The sequence below is a fragment of the Lytechinus pictus genome, unplaced genomic scaffold (assembly GCF_037042905.1).
Source record: "Lytechinus pictus isolate F3 Inbred unplaced genomic scaffold, Lp3.0 scaffold_28, whole genome shotgun sequence".
Taxonomy (NCBI): domain Eukaryota; kingdom Metazoa; phylum Echinodermata; class Echinoidea; order Temnopleuroida; family Toxopneustidae; genus Lytechinus; species Lytechinus pictus.
The window spans coordinates 888,907-905,526 of NW_026974148.1; the positions used below are offsets into that span (position 1 = coordinate 888,907).

Below are 16,620 nucleotides of genomic sequence, written 5' to 3' on the forward strand. Positions count from 1 at the left end.
TCGAAAATCTGTCTATCTGACGGTCAATCGGATCGGGGTCGCCCTAGCCACTTACCCGTCTCTGTGGTCTAGTGGTTAAGGCACCGGCGTTCAAAGCTGGGGGCCCGGGTTCGATTCCCGGCAGAGACATTTTTTCGGCATCACCAATTTTTCCAAAGGGTAGATAGCTCTGGGGAACCTTGATTTAAGCTACGCCTACCATTGTTCTCTTCATCCATTTCTTTACAATATTTAAATAAAAAGAGTTGCCAATGCTGTTGTACATGTATAACTTTACACATTTGTATACTTTCTCCCATACGTGTACTGTATCAAAGCAATAGCTTTGATCCAGCTGAGGCATGGCGGCTTGTCATTGTTCAAAACCCACCTTCACCCGACAAAGGAAATTATAATTGGTGTAGTATCGAAAATCTGTCTATCTGACGGTCAATCGGATCGGGGTCGCCCTAGCCACTTACCCGTCTCTGTGGTCTAGTGGTTAAGGCACCGGCGTTCAAAGCTGGGGGCCCGGGTTCGATTCCCGGCAGAGACCTTTTTTCGGCATCACCAATTTTTCCAAAGGGTAGATAGCTCTGGGGAACCTTGATTTAAGCTACGCCTACCATTGTTCTCTTCATCCATTTATTTACAATATTTAAATAAAAAGAGTTGCCAATGCTGTTGTACATGTATAACTTTACACATTTGTATACTTTCTCCCATACGTGTACTGTATCAAAGCAATAGCTTTGATCCAGCTGAGGCATGGCGGCTTGTCATTGTTCAAAACCCACCTTCACCCGACAAAGGAAATTATAATTGGTGTAGTATCGAAAATCTGTCTATCTGACGGTCAATCGGATCGGGGTCGCCCTAGCCACTTACCCGTCTCTGTGGTCTAGTGGTTAAGGCACCGGCATTCAAAGCTGGGGGCCCGGGTTCGATTCCCGGCAGAGACATTTTTTCGGCATCACCAATTTTTCCAAAGGGTAGATAGCTCTGGGGAACCTTGATTTAAGCTACGCCTACCATTGTTCTCTTCATCCATTTCTTTACAATATTTAAATAAAAAGAGTTGCCAATGCTGTTGTACATGTATAACTTTACACATTTGTATACTTTCTCCCATACGTGTACTGTATCAAAGCAATAGCTTTGATCCAGCTGAGGCATGGCGGCTTGTCATTGTTCAAAACCCACCTTCACCCGACAAAGGAAATTATAATTGGTGTAGTATCGAAAATCTGTCTATCTGACGGTCAATCGGATCGGGGTCGCCCTAGCCACTTACCCGTCTCTGTGGTCTAGTGGTTAGGGCACCGGCGTTCAAAGCTGGGGGCCCGGGTTCGATTCCCGGCAGAGACATTTTTTCGGCATCACCAATTTTTCCAAAGGGTAGATAGCTCTGGGGAACCTTGATTTAAGCTACGCCTTCCATTGTTCTCTTCATCCATTTCTTTACAATATTTAAATAAAAAGAGTTGCCAATGCTGTTGTACATGTATAACTTTACACATTTGTATACTTTCTCCCATACGTGTACTGTATCAAAGCAATAGCTTTGATCCAGCTGAGGCATGGCGGCTTGTCATTGTTCAAAACCCACCTTCACCCGACAAAGGAAATTATAATTGGTGTAGTATCGAAAATCTGTCTATCTGACGGTCAATCGGATCGGGGTCGCCCTAGCCACTTACCCGTCTCTGTGGTCTAGTGGTTAAGGCACCGGCGTTCAAAGCTGGGGGCCAGGGTTCGATTCCCGGCAGAGACATTTTTTCGGCATCACCAATTTTTCCAAAGGGTAGATAGCTCTGGGGAACCTTGATTTAAGCTACGCCTACCATTGTTCTCTTCATCCATTTCTTTACAATATTTAAATAAAAAGAGTTGCCAATGCTGTTGTACATGTATAACTTTACACATTTGTATACTTTCTCCCATACGTGTACTGAATCAAAGCAATAGCTTTGATCCAGCTGAGGCATGGCGGCTTGTCATTGTTCAAAACCCACCTTCACCCGACAAAGGAAATTATAATTGGTGTAGTATCGAAAATCTGTCTATCTGACGGTCAATCGGATCGGGGTCGCCCTAGCCACTTACCCGTCTATGTGGTCTAGTGGTTAAGGCACCGGCGTTCAAAGCTGGGGGCCCGGGTTCGATTCCCGGCAGAGACATTTTTTCGGCATCACCAATTTTTCCAAAGGGTAGATAGCTCTGGGGAACCTTGATTTAAGCTACGCCTACCATTGTTCTCTTCATCCATTTCTTTACAATATTTAAATAAAAAGAGTTGCCAATGCTGTTGTACATGTATAACTTTACACATTTGTATACTTTCTCCCATACGTGTACTGTATCAAAGCAATAGCTTTGATCCAGCTGAGGCATGGCGGCTTGTCATTGTTCAAAACCCACCTTCACCCGACAAAGGAAATTATAATTGGTGTAGTATCAAAAAATCTGTTTATCTGACGGTCAATCGGATCGGGGTCGCCCTAGCCACTTACCCGTCTCTGTGGTCTAGTGGTTAAGGCACCGGCGTTCAAAGCTGGGGGCCCGGGTTCGATTCCCGGCAGAGACATTTTTTCGGCATCACCAATTTTTCCAAAGGGTAGATAGCTCTGGGGAACCTTGATTTAAGCTACGCCTACCATTGTTCTCTTCATCCATTTCTTTACAATATTTAAATAAAAAGAGTTGCCAATGCTGTTGTACATGTATAACTTTACACATTTGTATACTTTCTCCCATACGTGTACTGAATCAAAGCAATAGCTTTGATCCAGCTGAGGCATGGCGGCTTGTCATTGTTCAAAACCCACCTTCACCCGACAAAGGAAATTATAATTGGTGTAGTATAGAAAATCTGTCTATCTGACGGTCAATCGGATCGGGGTCGCCCTAGCCACTTACCCGTCTCTGTGGTCTAGTGGTTAAGGCACCGGCGTTCAAAGCTGGGGGCCCGGGTTCGATTCCCGGCAGAGACATTTTTTCGGCATCACCAATTTTTCCAAAGGGTAGATAGCTCTGGGGAACCTTGATTTAAGCTACGCCTACCATTGTTCTCTTCATCCATTTCTTTACAATATTTAAATAAAAAGAGTTGCCAATGCTGTTGTACATGTATAACTTTACACATTTGTATACTTTCTCCCATACGTGTACTGTATCAAAGCAATAGCTTTGATCCAGCTGAGGCATGGCGGCTTGTCATTGTTCAAAACCCACCTTCACCCGACAAAGGAAATTATAATTGGTGTAGTATCGAAAATCTGTCTATCTGACGGTCAATCGGATCGGGGTCGCCCTAACCACTTACCCGTCTCTGTGGTCTAGTGGTTAAGGCACCGGCGTTCAAAGCTGGGGGCCCGGGTTCGATTCCCGGCAGAGACATTTTTTCGGCATCACCAATTTTTCCAAAGGGTAGATAGCTCTGGGGGACCTTGATTTAAGCTACGCCTACCATTGTTCTCTTCATCCATTTCTTTACAATATTTAAATAAAAAGAGTTGCCAATGCTGTTGTACATGTATAACTTTACACATTTGTATACTTTCTCCCATACGTGTACTGTATCAAAGCAATAGCTTTGATCCAGCTGAGGCATGGCGGCTTGTCATTGTTCAAAACCCACCTTCACCCGACAAAGGAAATTATAATTGGTGTAGTATCGAAAATCTGTCTATCTGACGGTCAATCGGATCGGGGTCGCCCTAGCCACTTACCCGTCTCTGTGGTCTAGTGGTTAAGGCACCGGCGTTCAAAGCTGGGGGCCCGGGTTCGATTCCCGGCAGAGACATTTTTTCGGCATCACCAATTTTTCCAAAGGGTAGATAGCTCTGGGGAACCTTGATTTAAGCTACGCCTACCATTGTTCTCTTCATCCATTTCTTTACAATATTTAAATAAAAAGAGTTGCCAATGCTGTTGTACATGTATAACTTTACACATTTGTATACTTTCTCCCATACGTGTACTGAATCAAAGCAATAGCTTTGATCCAGCTGAGGCATGGCGGCTTGTCATTGTTCAAAACCCACCTTCACCCGACAAAGGAAATTATAATTGGTGTAGTATCGAAAATCTGTCTATCTGACGGTCAATCGGATCGGGGTTGCCCTAGCCACTTACCCGTCTATGTGGTCTAGTGGTTAAGGCACCGGCGTTCAAAGCTGGGGGCCCTGGTTCGATTCCCGGCAGAGACATTTTTTCGGCATCACCAATTTTTCCAAAGGGTAGATAGCTCTGGGGAACCTTGATTTAAGCTACGCCTACCATTGTTCTCTTCATCCATTTCTTTACAATATTTAAATAAAAAGAGTTGCCAATGCTGTTGTACATGTATAACTTTACACATTTGTATACTTTCTCCCATACGTGTACTGTATCAAAGCAATAGCTTTGATCCAGCTGAGGCATGGCGGCTTGTCATTGTTCAAAACCCACCTTCACCCGACAAAGGAAATTATAATTGGTGTAGTATCAAAAAATCTGTCTATCTGACGGTCAATCGGATCGGGGTCGCCCTAGCCACTTACCCGTCTCTGTGGTCTAGTGGTTAAGGCACCGGCGTTCAAAGCTGGGGGCCCGGGTTCGATTCCCGGCAGAGACATTTTTTCGGCATCACCAATTTTTCCAAAGGGTAGATAGCTCTGGGGAACCTTGATTTAAGCTACGCCTACCATTGTTCTCTTCATCCATTTCTTTACAATATTTAAATAAAAAGAGTTGCCAATGCTGTTGTACATGTATAACTTTACACATTTGTATACTTTCTCCCATACGTGTACTGAATCAAAGCAATAGCTTTGATCCAGCTGAGGCATGGCGGCTTGTCATTGTTCAAAACCCACCTTCACCCGACAAAGGAAATTATAATTGGTGTAGTATCGAAAATCTGTCTATCTGACGGTCAATCGGATCGGGGTCGCCCTAGCCACTTACCCGTCTCTGTGGTCTAGTGGTTAAGGCACCGGCGTTCAAAGCTGGGGGCCCGGGTTCGATTCCCGGCAGAGACATTTTTTCGGCATCACCAATTTTTCCAAAGGGTAGATAGCTCTGGGGAACCTTGATTTAAGCTACGCCTACCATTGTTCTCTTCATCCATTTCTTTACAATATTTAAATAAAAAGAGTTGCCAATGCTGTTGTACATGTATAACTTTACACATTTGTATACTTTCTCCCATACGTGTACTGTATCAAAGCAATAGCTTTGATCCAGCTGAGGCATGGCGGCTTGTCATTGTTCAAAACCCACCTTCACCCGACAAAGGAAATTATAATTGGTGTAGTATCGAAAATCTGTCTATCTGACGGTCAATCGGATCGGGGTCGCCCTAGCCACTTACCCGTCTCTGTGGTCTAGTGGTTAAGGCACCGGCGTTCAAAGCTGGGGGCCCGGGTTCGATTCCCGGCAGAGACATTTTTTCGGCATCACCAATTTTTCCAAAGGGTAGATAGCTCTGGGGAACCTTGATTTAAGCTACGCCTACCATTGTTCTCTTCATCCATTTATTTACAATATTTAAATAAAAAGAGTTGCCAATGCTGTTGTACATGTATAACTTTACACATTTGTATACTTTCTCCCATACGTGTACTGTATCAAAGCAATAGCTTTGATCCAGCTGAGGCATGGCGGCTTGTCATTGTTCAAAACCCACCTTCACCCGACAAAGGAAATTATAATTGGTGTAGTATCGAAAATCTGTCTATCTGACGGTCAATCGGATCGGGGTCGCCCTAGCCACTTACCCGTCTCTGTGGTCTAGTGGTTAAGGCACCGGCGTTCAAAGCTGGGGGCCCGGGTTCGATTCCCGGCAGAGACATTTTTTCGGCATCACCAATTTTTCCAAAGGGTAGATAGCTCTGGGGAACCTTGATTTAAGCTACGCCTACCATTGTTCTCTTCATCCATTTCTTTACAATATTTAAATAAAAAGAGTTGCCAATGCTGTTGTACATGTATAACTTTACACATTTGTATACTTTCTCCCATACATGTACTGTATCAAAGCAATAGCTTTGATCCAGCTGAGGCATGGCGGCTTGTCATTGTTCAAAACCCACCTTCACCCGACAAAGGAAATTATAATTGGTGTAGTATCGAAAATCTGTCTATCTGACGGTCAATCGGATCGGGGTCGCCCTAGCCACTTACCCGTCTCTGTGGTCTAGTGGTTAAGGCACCGGCGTTCAAAGCTGGGGGCCCGGGTTCGATTCCCGGCAGAGACATTTTTTCGGCATCACCAATTTTTCCAAAGGGTAGATAGCTCTGGGGAACCTTGATTTAAGCTACGCCTACCATTGTTCTCTTCATCCATTTCTTTACAATATTTAAATAAAAAGAGTTGCCAATGCTGTTGTACATGTATAACTTTACACATTTGTATACTTTCTCCCATACGTGTACTGAATCAAAGCAATAGCTTTGATCCAGCTGAGGCATGGCGGCTTGTCATTGTTCAAAACCCACCTTCACCCGACAAAGGAAATTATAATTGGTGTAGTATCGAAAATCTGTCTATCTGACGGTCAATCGGATCGGGGTCGCCCTAGCCACTTACCCGTCTATGTGGTCTAGTGGTTAAGGCACCGGCGTTCAAAGCTGGGGGCCCGGGTTCGATTCCCGGCAGAGACATTTTTTCGGCATCACCAATTTTTCCAAAGGGTAGATAGCTCTGGGGAACCTTGATTTAAGCTACGCCTACCATTGTTCTCTTCATCCATTTCTTTACAATATTTAAATAAAAAGAGTTGCCAATGCTGTTGTACATGTATAACTTTACACATTTGTATACTTTCTCCCATACGTGTACTGTATCAAAGCAATAGCTTTGATCCAGCTGAGGCATGGCGGCTTGTCATTGTTCAAAACCCACCTTCACCCGACAAAGGAAATTATAATTGGTGTAGTATCAAAAAATCTGTCTATCTGACGGTCAATCGGATCGGGGTCGCCCTAGCCACTTACCCGTCTCTGTGGTCTAGTGGTTAAGGCACCGGCGTTCAAAGCTGGGGGCCCGGGTTCGATTCCCGGCAGAGACATTTTTTCGGCATCACCAATTTTTCCAAAGGGTAGATAGCTCTGGGGAACCTTGATTTAAGCTACGCCTACCATTGTTCTCTTCATCCATTTCTTTACAATATTTAAATAAAAAGAGTTGCCAATGCTGTTGTACATGTATAACTTTACACATTTGTATACTTTCTCCCATACGTGTACTGTATCAAAGCAATAGCTTTGATCCAGCCGAGGCATGGCGGCTTGTCATTGTTCAAAACCCACCTTCACCCGACAAAGGAAATTATAATTGGTGTAGTATCGAAAATCTGTCTATCTGACGGTCAATCGGATCGGGGTCGCCCTAGCCACTTACCCGTCTCTGTGGTCTAGTGGTTAAGGCACCGGCGTTCAAAGCTGGGGGCCCGGGTTCGATTCCCGGCAGAGACATTTTTTCGGCATCACCAATTTTTCCAAAGGGTAGATAGCTCTGGGGAACCTTGATTTAAGCTACGCCTACCATTGTTCTCTTCATCCATTTCTTTACAATATTTAAATAAAAAGAGTTGCCAATGCTGTTGTACATGTATAACTTTACACATTTGTATACTTTCTCCCATACGTGTACTGAATCAAAGCAATAGCTTTGATCCAGCTGAGGCATGGCGGCTTGTCATTGTTCAAAACCCACCTTCACCCGACAAAGGAAATTATAATTGGTGTAGTATCGAAAATCTGTCTATCTGACGGTCAATCGGATCGGGGTCGCCCTAGCCACTTACCCGTCTCTGTGGTCTAGTGGTTAAGGCACCGGCGTTCAAAGCTGGGGGCCCGGGTTCGATTCCCGGCAGAGACATTTTTTCGGCATCACCAATTTTTCCAAAGGGTAGATAGCTCTGGGGAACCTTGATTTAAGCTACGCCTACCATTGTTCTCTTCATCCATTTCTTTACAATATTTAAATAAAAAGAGTTGCCAATGCTGTTGTACATGTATAACTTTACACATTTGTATACTTTCTCCCATACATGTACTGTATCAAAGCAATAGCTTTGATCCAGCTGAGGCATGGCGGCTTGTCATTGTTCAAAACCCACCTTCACCCGACAAAGGAAATTATAATTGGTGTAGTATCGAAAATCTGTCTATCTGACGGTCAATCGGATCGGGGTCGCCCTAGCCACTTACCCGTCTCTGTGGTCTAGTGGTTAAGGCACCGGCGTTCAAAGCTGGGGGCCCGGGTTCGATTCCCGGCAGAGACATTTTTTCGGCATCACCAATTTTTCCAAAGGGTAGATAGCTCTGGGGAACCTTGATTTAAGCTACGCCTACCATTGTTCTCTTCATCCATTTCTTTACAATATTTAAATAAAAAGAGTTGCCAATGCTGTTGTACATGTATAACTTTACACATTTGTATACTTTCTCCCATACGTGTACTGAATCAAAGCAATAGCTTTGATCCAGCTGAGGCATGGCGGCTTGTCATTGTTCAAAACCCACCTTCACCCGACAAAGGAAATTATAATTGGTGTAGTATCGAAAATCTGTCTATCTGACGGTCAATCGGATCGGGGTCGCCCTAGCCACTTACCCGTCTATGTGGTCTAGTGGTTAAGGCACCGGCGTTGAAAGCTGGGGGCCCGGGTTCGATTCCCGGCAGAGACATTTTTTCGGCATCACCAATTTTTCCAAAGGGTAGATAGCTCTGGGGAACCTTGATTTAAGCTACGCCTACCATTGTTCTCTTCATCCATTTCTTTACAATATTTAAATAAAAAGAGTTGCCAATGCTGTTGTACATGTATAACTTTACACATTTGTATACTTTCTCCCATACGTGTACTGTATCAAAGCAATAGCTTTGATCCAGCTGAGGCATGGCGGCTTGTCATTGTTCAAAACCCACCTTCACCCGACAAAGGAAATTATAATTGGTGTAGTATCAAAAAATCTGTCTATCTGACGGTCAATCGGATCGGGGTCGCCCTAGCCACTTACCCGTCTCTGTGGTCTAGTGGTTAAGGCACCGGCGTTCAAAGCTGGGGGCCCGGGTTCGATTCCCGGCAGAGACATTTTTTCGGCATCACCAATTTTTCCAAAGGGTAGATAGCTCTTGGGAACCTTGATTTAAGCTACGCCTACCATTGTTCTCTTCATCCATTTCTTTACAATATTTAAATAAAAAGAGTTGCCAATGCTGTTGTACATGTATAACTTTACACATTTGTATACTTTCTCCCATACGTGTACTGTATCAAAGCAATAGCTTTGATCCAGCCGAGGCATGGCGGCTTGTCATTGTTCAAAACCCACCTTCACCCGACAAAGGAAATTATAATTGGTGTAGTATCGAAAATCTGTCTATCTGACGGTCAATCGGATCGGGGTCGCCCTAGCCACTTACCCGTCTCTGTGGTCTAGTGGTTAAGGCACCGGCGTTCAAAGCTGGGGGCCCGGGTTCGATTCCCGGCAGAGACATTTTTTCGGCATCACCAATTTTTCCAAAGGGTAGATAGCTCTGGGGAACCTTGATTTAAGCTACGCCTACCATTGTTCTCTTCATCCATTTCTTTACAATATTCAAATAAAAAGAGTTGCCAATGCTGTTATACATGTATAACTTTACACATTTGTATACTTTCTCCCATACGTGTACTGTATCAAAGCAATAGCTTTGATCCAGCTGAGGCATGGCGGCTTGTCATTGTTCAAAGCCCACCTTCACCCGACAAAGGAAATTATAATTGGTGTAGTATCGAAAATCTGTCTATCTGACGGTCAATCGGATCGGGGTCGCCCTAGCCACTTACCCGTCTCTGTGGTCTAGTGGTTAAGGCACCGGCGTTCAAAGCTGGGGGCCCGGGTTCGATTCCCGGCAGAGACATTTTTTCGGCATCACCAATTTTTCCAAAGGGTAGATAGCTCTGGGGAACCTTGATTTAAGCTACGCCTACCATTGTTCTCTTCATCCATTTCTTTACAATATTCAAATAAAAAGAGTTGCCAATGCTGTTATACATGTATAACTTTACACATTTGTATACTTTCTCCCATACGTGTACTGTATCAAAGCAATAGCTTTGATCCAGCTGAGGCATGGCGGCTTGTCATTGTTCAAAGCCCACCTTCACCCGACAAAGGAAATTATAATTGGTGTAGTATCGAAAATCTGTCTATCTGACGGTCAATCGGATCGGGGTCGCCCTAGCCACTTACCCGTCTCTGTGGTCTAGTGGTTAAGGCACCGGCGTTCAAAGCTGGGGGCCCGGGTTCGATTCCCGGCAGAGACATTTTTTCGGCATCACCAATTTTTCCAAAGGGTAGATAGCTCTGGGGAACCTTGATTTAAGCTACGCCTACCATTGTTCTCTTCATCCATTTCTTTACAATATTTAAATAAAAAGAGTTGCCAATGCTGTTGTACATGTATAACTTTACACATTTGTATACTTTCTCCCATACGTGTACTGTATCAAAGCAATAGCTTTGATCCAGCTGAGGCATGGCGGCTTGTCATTGTTCAAAACCCACCTTCACCCGACAAAGGAAATTATAATTGGTGTAGTATCGAAAATCTGTCTATCTGACGGTCAATCGGATCGGGGTCGCCCTAGCCACTTACCCGTCTATGTGGTCTAGTGGTTAAGGCACCGGCGTTCAAAGCTGGGGGCCCGGGTTCGATTCCCGGCAGAGACATTTTTTCGGCATCACCAATTTTTCCAAAGGGTAGATAGCTCTGGGGAACCTTGATTTAAGCTACGCCTACCATTGTTCTCTTCATCCATTTCTTTACAATATTTAAATAAAAAGAGTTGCCAATGCTGTTGTACATGTATAACTTTACACATTTGTATACTTTCTCCCATACGTGTACTGTATCAAAGCAATAGCTTTGATCCAGCTGAGGCATGGCGGCTTGTCATTGTTCAAAACCCACCTTCACCCGACAAAGGAAATTATAATTGGTGTAGTATCAAAAAATCTGTCTATCTGACGGTCAATCGGATCGGGGTCGCCCTAGCAACTTACCCGTCTCTGTGGTCTAGTGGTTAAGGCACCGGCGTTCAAAGCTGGGGGCCCGGGTTCGATTCCCGGCAGAGACATTTTTTCGGCATCACCAATTTTTCCAAAGGGTAGATAGCTCTGGGGAACCTTGATTTAAGCTACGCCTACCATTGTTCTCTTCATCCATTTCTTTACAATATTTAAATAAAAAGAGTTGCCAATGCTGTTGTACATGTATAACTTTACACATTTGTATACTTTCTCCCATACGTGTACTGTATCAAAGCAATAGCTTTGATCCAGCCGAGGCATGGCGGCTTGTCATTGTTCAAAACCCACCTTCACCCGACAAAGGAAATTATAATTGGTGTAGTATCGAAAATCTGTCTATCTGACGGTCAATCGGATCGGGGTCGCCCTAGCCACTTACCCGTCTCTGTGGTCTAGTGGTTAAGGCACCGGCGTTCAAAGCTGGGGGCCCGGGTTCGATTCCCGGCAGAGACATTTTTTCGGCATCACCAATTTTTCCAAAGGGTAGATAGCTCTGGGGAACCTTGATTTAAGCTACGCCTACCATTGTTCTCTTCATCCATTTCTTTACAATATTCAAATAAAAAGAGTTGCCAATGCTGTTATACATGTATAACTTTACACATTTGTATACTTTCTCCCATACGTGTACTGTATCAAAGCAATAGCTTTGATCCAGCTGATGCATGGCGGCTTGTCATTGTTCAAAGCCCACCTTCACCCGACAAAGGAAATTATAATTGGTGTAGTATCGAAAATCTGTCTATCTGACGGTCAATCGGATCGGGGTCGCCCTAGCCACTTACCCGTCTCTGTGGTCTAGTGGTTAAGGCACCGGCGTTCAAAGCTGGGGGCCCGGGTTCGATTCCCGGCAGAGACATTTTTTCGGCATCACCAATTTTTCCAAAGGGTAGATAGCTCTGGGGAACCTTGATTTAAGCTACGCCTACCATTGTTCTCTTCATCCATTTCTTTACAATATTTAAATAAAAAGAGTTGCCAATGCTGTTGTACATGTATATCTTTACACATTTGTATACTTTCTCCCATACATGTACTGTATCAAAGCAATAGCTTTGATCCAGCTGAGGCATGGCGGCTTGTCATTGTTCAAAACCCACCTTCACCCGACAAAGGAAATTATAATTGGTGTAGTATCGAAAATCTGTCTATCTGACGGTCAATCGGATCGGGGTCGCCCTAGCCACTTACCCGTCTCTGTGGTCTAGTGGTTAAGGCACCGGCGTTCAAAGCTGGGGGCCCGGGTTCGATTCCCGGCAGAGACATTTTTTCGGCATCACCAATTTTTCCAAAGGGTAGATAGCTCTGGGGAACCTTGATTTAAGCTACGCCTACCATTGTTCTCTTCATCCATTTCTTTACAATATTTAAATAAAAAGAGTTGCCAATGCTGTTGTACATGTATAACTTTACACATTTGTATACTTTCTCCCATACGTGTACTGAATCAAAGCAATAGCTTTGATCCAGCTGAGGCATGGCGGCTTGTCATTGTTCAAAACCCACCTTCACCCGACAAAGGAAATTATAATTGGTGTAGTATCGAAAATCTGTCTATCTGACGGTCAATCGGATCGGGGTCGCCCTAGCCACTTACCCGTCTATGTGGTCTAGTGGTTAAGGCACCGGCGTTGAAAGCTGGGGGCCCGGGTTCGATTCCCGGCAGAGACATTTTTTCGGCATCACCAATTTTTCCAAAGGGTAGATAGCTCTGGGGAACCTTGATTTAAGCTACGCCTACCATTGTTCTCTTCATCCATTTCTTTACAATATTTAAATAAAAAGAGTTGCCAATGCTGTTGTACATGTATAACTTTACACATTTGTATACTTTCTCCCATACGTGTACTGTATCAAAGCAATAGCTTTGATCCAGCTGAGGCATGGCGGCTTGTCATTGTTCAAAACCCACCTTCACCCGACAAAGGAAATTATAATTGGTGTAGTATCAAAAAATCTGTCTATCTGACGGTCAATCGGATCGGGGTCGCCCTAGCCACTTACCCGTCTCTGTGGTCTAGTGGTTAAGGCACCGGCGTTCAAAGCTGGGGGCCCGGGTTCGATTCCCGGCAGAGACATTTTTTCGGCATCACCAATTTTTCCAAAGGGTAGATAGCTCTTGGGAACCTTGATTTAAGCTACGCCTACCATTGTTCTCTTCATCCATTTCTTTACAATATTTAAATAAAAAGAGTTGCCAATGCTGTTGTACATGTATAACTTTACACATTTGTATACTTTCTCCCATACGTGTACTGTATCAAAGCAATAGCTTTGATCCAGCCGAGGCATGGCGGCTTGTCATTGTTCAAAACCCACCTTCACCCGACAAAGGAAATTATAATTGGTGTAGTATCGAAAATCTGTCTATCTGACGGTCAATCGGATCGGGGTCGCCCTAGCCACTTACCCGTCTCTGTGGTCTAGTGGTTAAGGCACCGGCGTTCAAAGCTGGGGGCCCGGGTTCGATTCCCGGCAGAGACATTTTTTCGGCATCACCAATTTTTCCAAAGGGTAGATAGCTCTGGGGAACCTTGATTTAAGCTACGCCTACCATTGTTCTCTTCATCCATTTCTTTACAATATTCAAATAAAAAGAGTTGCCAATGCTGTTATACATGTATAACTTTACACATTTGTATACTTTCTCCCATACGTGTACTGTATCAAAGCAATAGCTTTGATCCAGCTGAGGCATGGCGGCTTGTCATTGTTCAAAGCCCACCTTCACCCGACAAAGGAAATTATAATTGGTGTAGTATCGAAAATCTGTCTATCTGACGGTCAATCGGATCGGGGTCGCCCTAGCCACTTACCCGTCTCTGTGGTCTAGTGGTTAAGGCACCGGCGTTCAAAGCTGGGGGCCCGGGTTCGATTCCCGGCAGAGACATTTTTTCGGCATCACCAATTTTTCCAAAGGGTAGATAGCTCTGGGGAACCTTGATTTAAGCTACGCCTACCATTGTTCTCTTCATCCATTTCTTTACAATATTTAAATAAAAAGAGTTGCCAATGCTGTTGTACATGTATAACTTTACACATTTGTATACTTTCTCCCATACGTGTACTGTATCAAAGCAATAGCTTTGATCCAGCTGAGGCATGGCGGCTTGTCATTGTTCAAAACCCACCTTCACCCGACAAAGGAAATTATAATTGGTGTAGTATCGAAAATCTGTCTATCTGACGGTCAATCGGATCGGGGTCGCCCTAGCCACTTACCCGTCTATGTGGTCTAGTGGTTAAGGCACCGGCGTTCAAAGCTGGGGGCCCGGGTTCGATTCCCGGCAGAGACATTTTTTCGGCATCACCAATTTTTCCAAAGGGTAGATAGCTCTGGGGAACCTTGATTTAAGCTACGCCTACCATTGTTCTCTTCATCCATTTCTTTACAATATTCAAATAAAAAGAGTTGCCAATGCTGTTATACATGTATAACTTTACACATTTGTATACTTTCTCCCATACGTGTACTGTATCAAAGCAATAGCTTTGATCCAGCTGATGCATGGCGGCTTGTCATTGTTCAAAGCCCACCTTCACCCGACAAAGGAAATTATAATTGGTGTAGTATCGAAAATCTGTCTATCTGACGGTCAATCGGATCGGGGTCGCCCTAGCCACTTACCCGTCTCTGTGGTCTAGTGGTTAAGGCACCGGCGTTCAAAGCTGGGGGCCCGGGTTCGATTCCCGGCAGAGACATTTTTTCGGCATCACCAATTTTTCCAAAGGGTAGATAGCTCTGGGGAACCTTGATTTAAGCTACGCCTACCATTGTTCTCTTCATCCATTTCTTTACAATATTCAAATAAAAAGAGTTGCCAATGCTGTTATACATGTATAACTTTACACATTTGTATACTTTCTCCCATACGTGTACTGTATCAAAGCAATAGCTTTGATCCAGCTGATGCATGGCGGCTTGTCATTGTTCAAAGCCCACCTTCACCCGACAAAGGAAATTATAATTGGTGTAGTATCGAAAATCTGTCTATCTGACGGTCAATCGGATCGGGGTCGCCCTAGCCACTTACCCGTCTCTGTGGTCTAGTGGTTAAGGCACCGGCGTTCAAAGCTGGGGGCCCGGGTTCGATTCCCGGCAGAGACATTTTTTCGGCATCACCAATTTTTCCAAAGGGTAGATAGCTCTGGGGAACCTTGATTTAAGCTACGCCTACCATTGTTCTCTTCATCCATTTCTTTACAATATTTAAATAAAAAGAGTTGCCAATGCTGTTGTACATGTATAACTTTACACATTTGTATACTTTCTCCCATACGTGTACTGTATCAAAGCAATAGCTTTGATCCAGCTGAGGCATGGCGGCTTGTCATTGTTCAAAACCCACCTTCACCCGACAAAGGAAATTATAATTGGTGTAGTATCGAAAATCTGTCTATCTGACGGTCAATCGGATCGGGGTCGCCCTAGCCACTTACCCGTCTATGTGGTCTAGTGGTTAAGGCACCGGCGTTCAAAGCTGGGGGCCCGGGTTCGATTCCCGGCAGAGACATTTTTTCGGCATCACCAATTTTTCCAAAGGGTAGATAGCTCTGGGGAACCTTGATTTAAGCTACGCCTACCATTGTTCTCTTCATCCATTTCTTTACAATATTTAAATAAAAAGAGTTGCCAATGCTGTTGTACATGTATAACTTTACACATTTGTATACTTTCTCCCATACGTGTACTGTATCAAAGCAATAGCTTTGATCCAGCTGAGGCATGGCGGCTTGTCATTGTTCAAAACCCACCTTCACCCTACAAAGGAAATTATAATTGGTGTAGTATCAAAAAATCTGTCTATCTGACGGTCAATCGGATCGGGGTCGCCCTAGCCACTTACCCGTCTCTGTGGTCTAGTGGTTAAGGCACCGGCGTTCAAAGCTGGGGGCCCGGGTTCGATTCCCGGCAGAGACATTTTTTCGGCATCACCAATTTTTCCAAAGGGTAGATAGCTCTGGGGAACCTTGATTTAAGCTACGCCTACCATTGTTCTCTTCATCCATTTCTTTACAATATTTAAATAAAAAGAGTTGCCAATGCTGTTGTACATGTATAACTTTACACATTTGTATACTTTCTCCCATACGTGTACTGTATCAAAGCAATAGCTTTGATCCAGCTGAGGCATGGCGGCTTGTCATTGTTCAAAACCCACCTTCACCCGACAAAGGAAATTATAATTGGTGTAGTATCGAAAATCTGTCTATCTGACGGTCAATCGGATCGGGGTCGCCCTAGCCACTTACCCGTCTATGTGGTCTAGTGGTTAAGGCACCGGCGTTCAAAGCTGGGGGCCCGGGTTCGATTCCCGGCAGAGACATTTTTTCGGCATCACCAATTTTTCCAAAGGGTAGATAGCTCTGGGGAACCTTGATTTAAGCTACGCCTACCATTGTTCTCTTCATCCATTTCTTTACAATATTTAAATAAAAAGAGTTGCCAATGCTGTTGTACATGTATAACTTTACACATTTGTATACTTTCTCCCATACGTGTACTGTATCAAAGCAATAGCTTTGATCCAGCTGAGGCATGGCGGCTTGTCATTGTTCAAAACCCACCTT

General features: G+C 44.2%; 2 non-coding genes across 2 annotated transcripts; both read left to right on the forward strand.

The window, feature by feature from the left end:
• The first annotated feature begins 8,586 nt into the window (after positions 1 to 8,586).
• TRNAS-UGA (transfer RNA serine (anticodon UGA)) lies at positions 8,587 to 8,658 on the forward strand. Its single transcript has one exon. It is a non-coding gene; the product is annotated as a tRNA-Ser (tRNA).
• A 3,990-nt stretch (positions 8,659 to 12,648) lies between these two features.
• Positions 12,649 to 12,720, forward strand: TRNAS-UGA (transfer RNA serine (anticodon UGA)). Its single transcript has one exon. It is a non-coding gene; the product is annotated as a tRNA-Ser (tRNA).
• Positions 12,721 to 16,620: the final 3,900 nt, after the last annotated feature.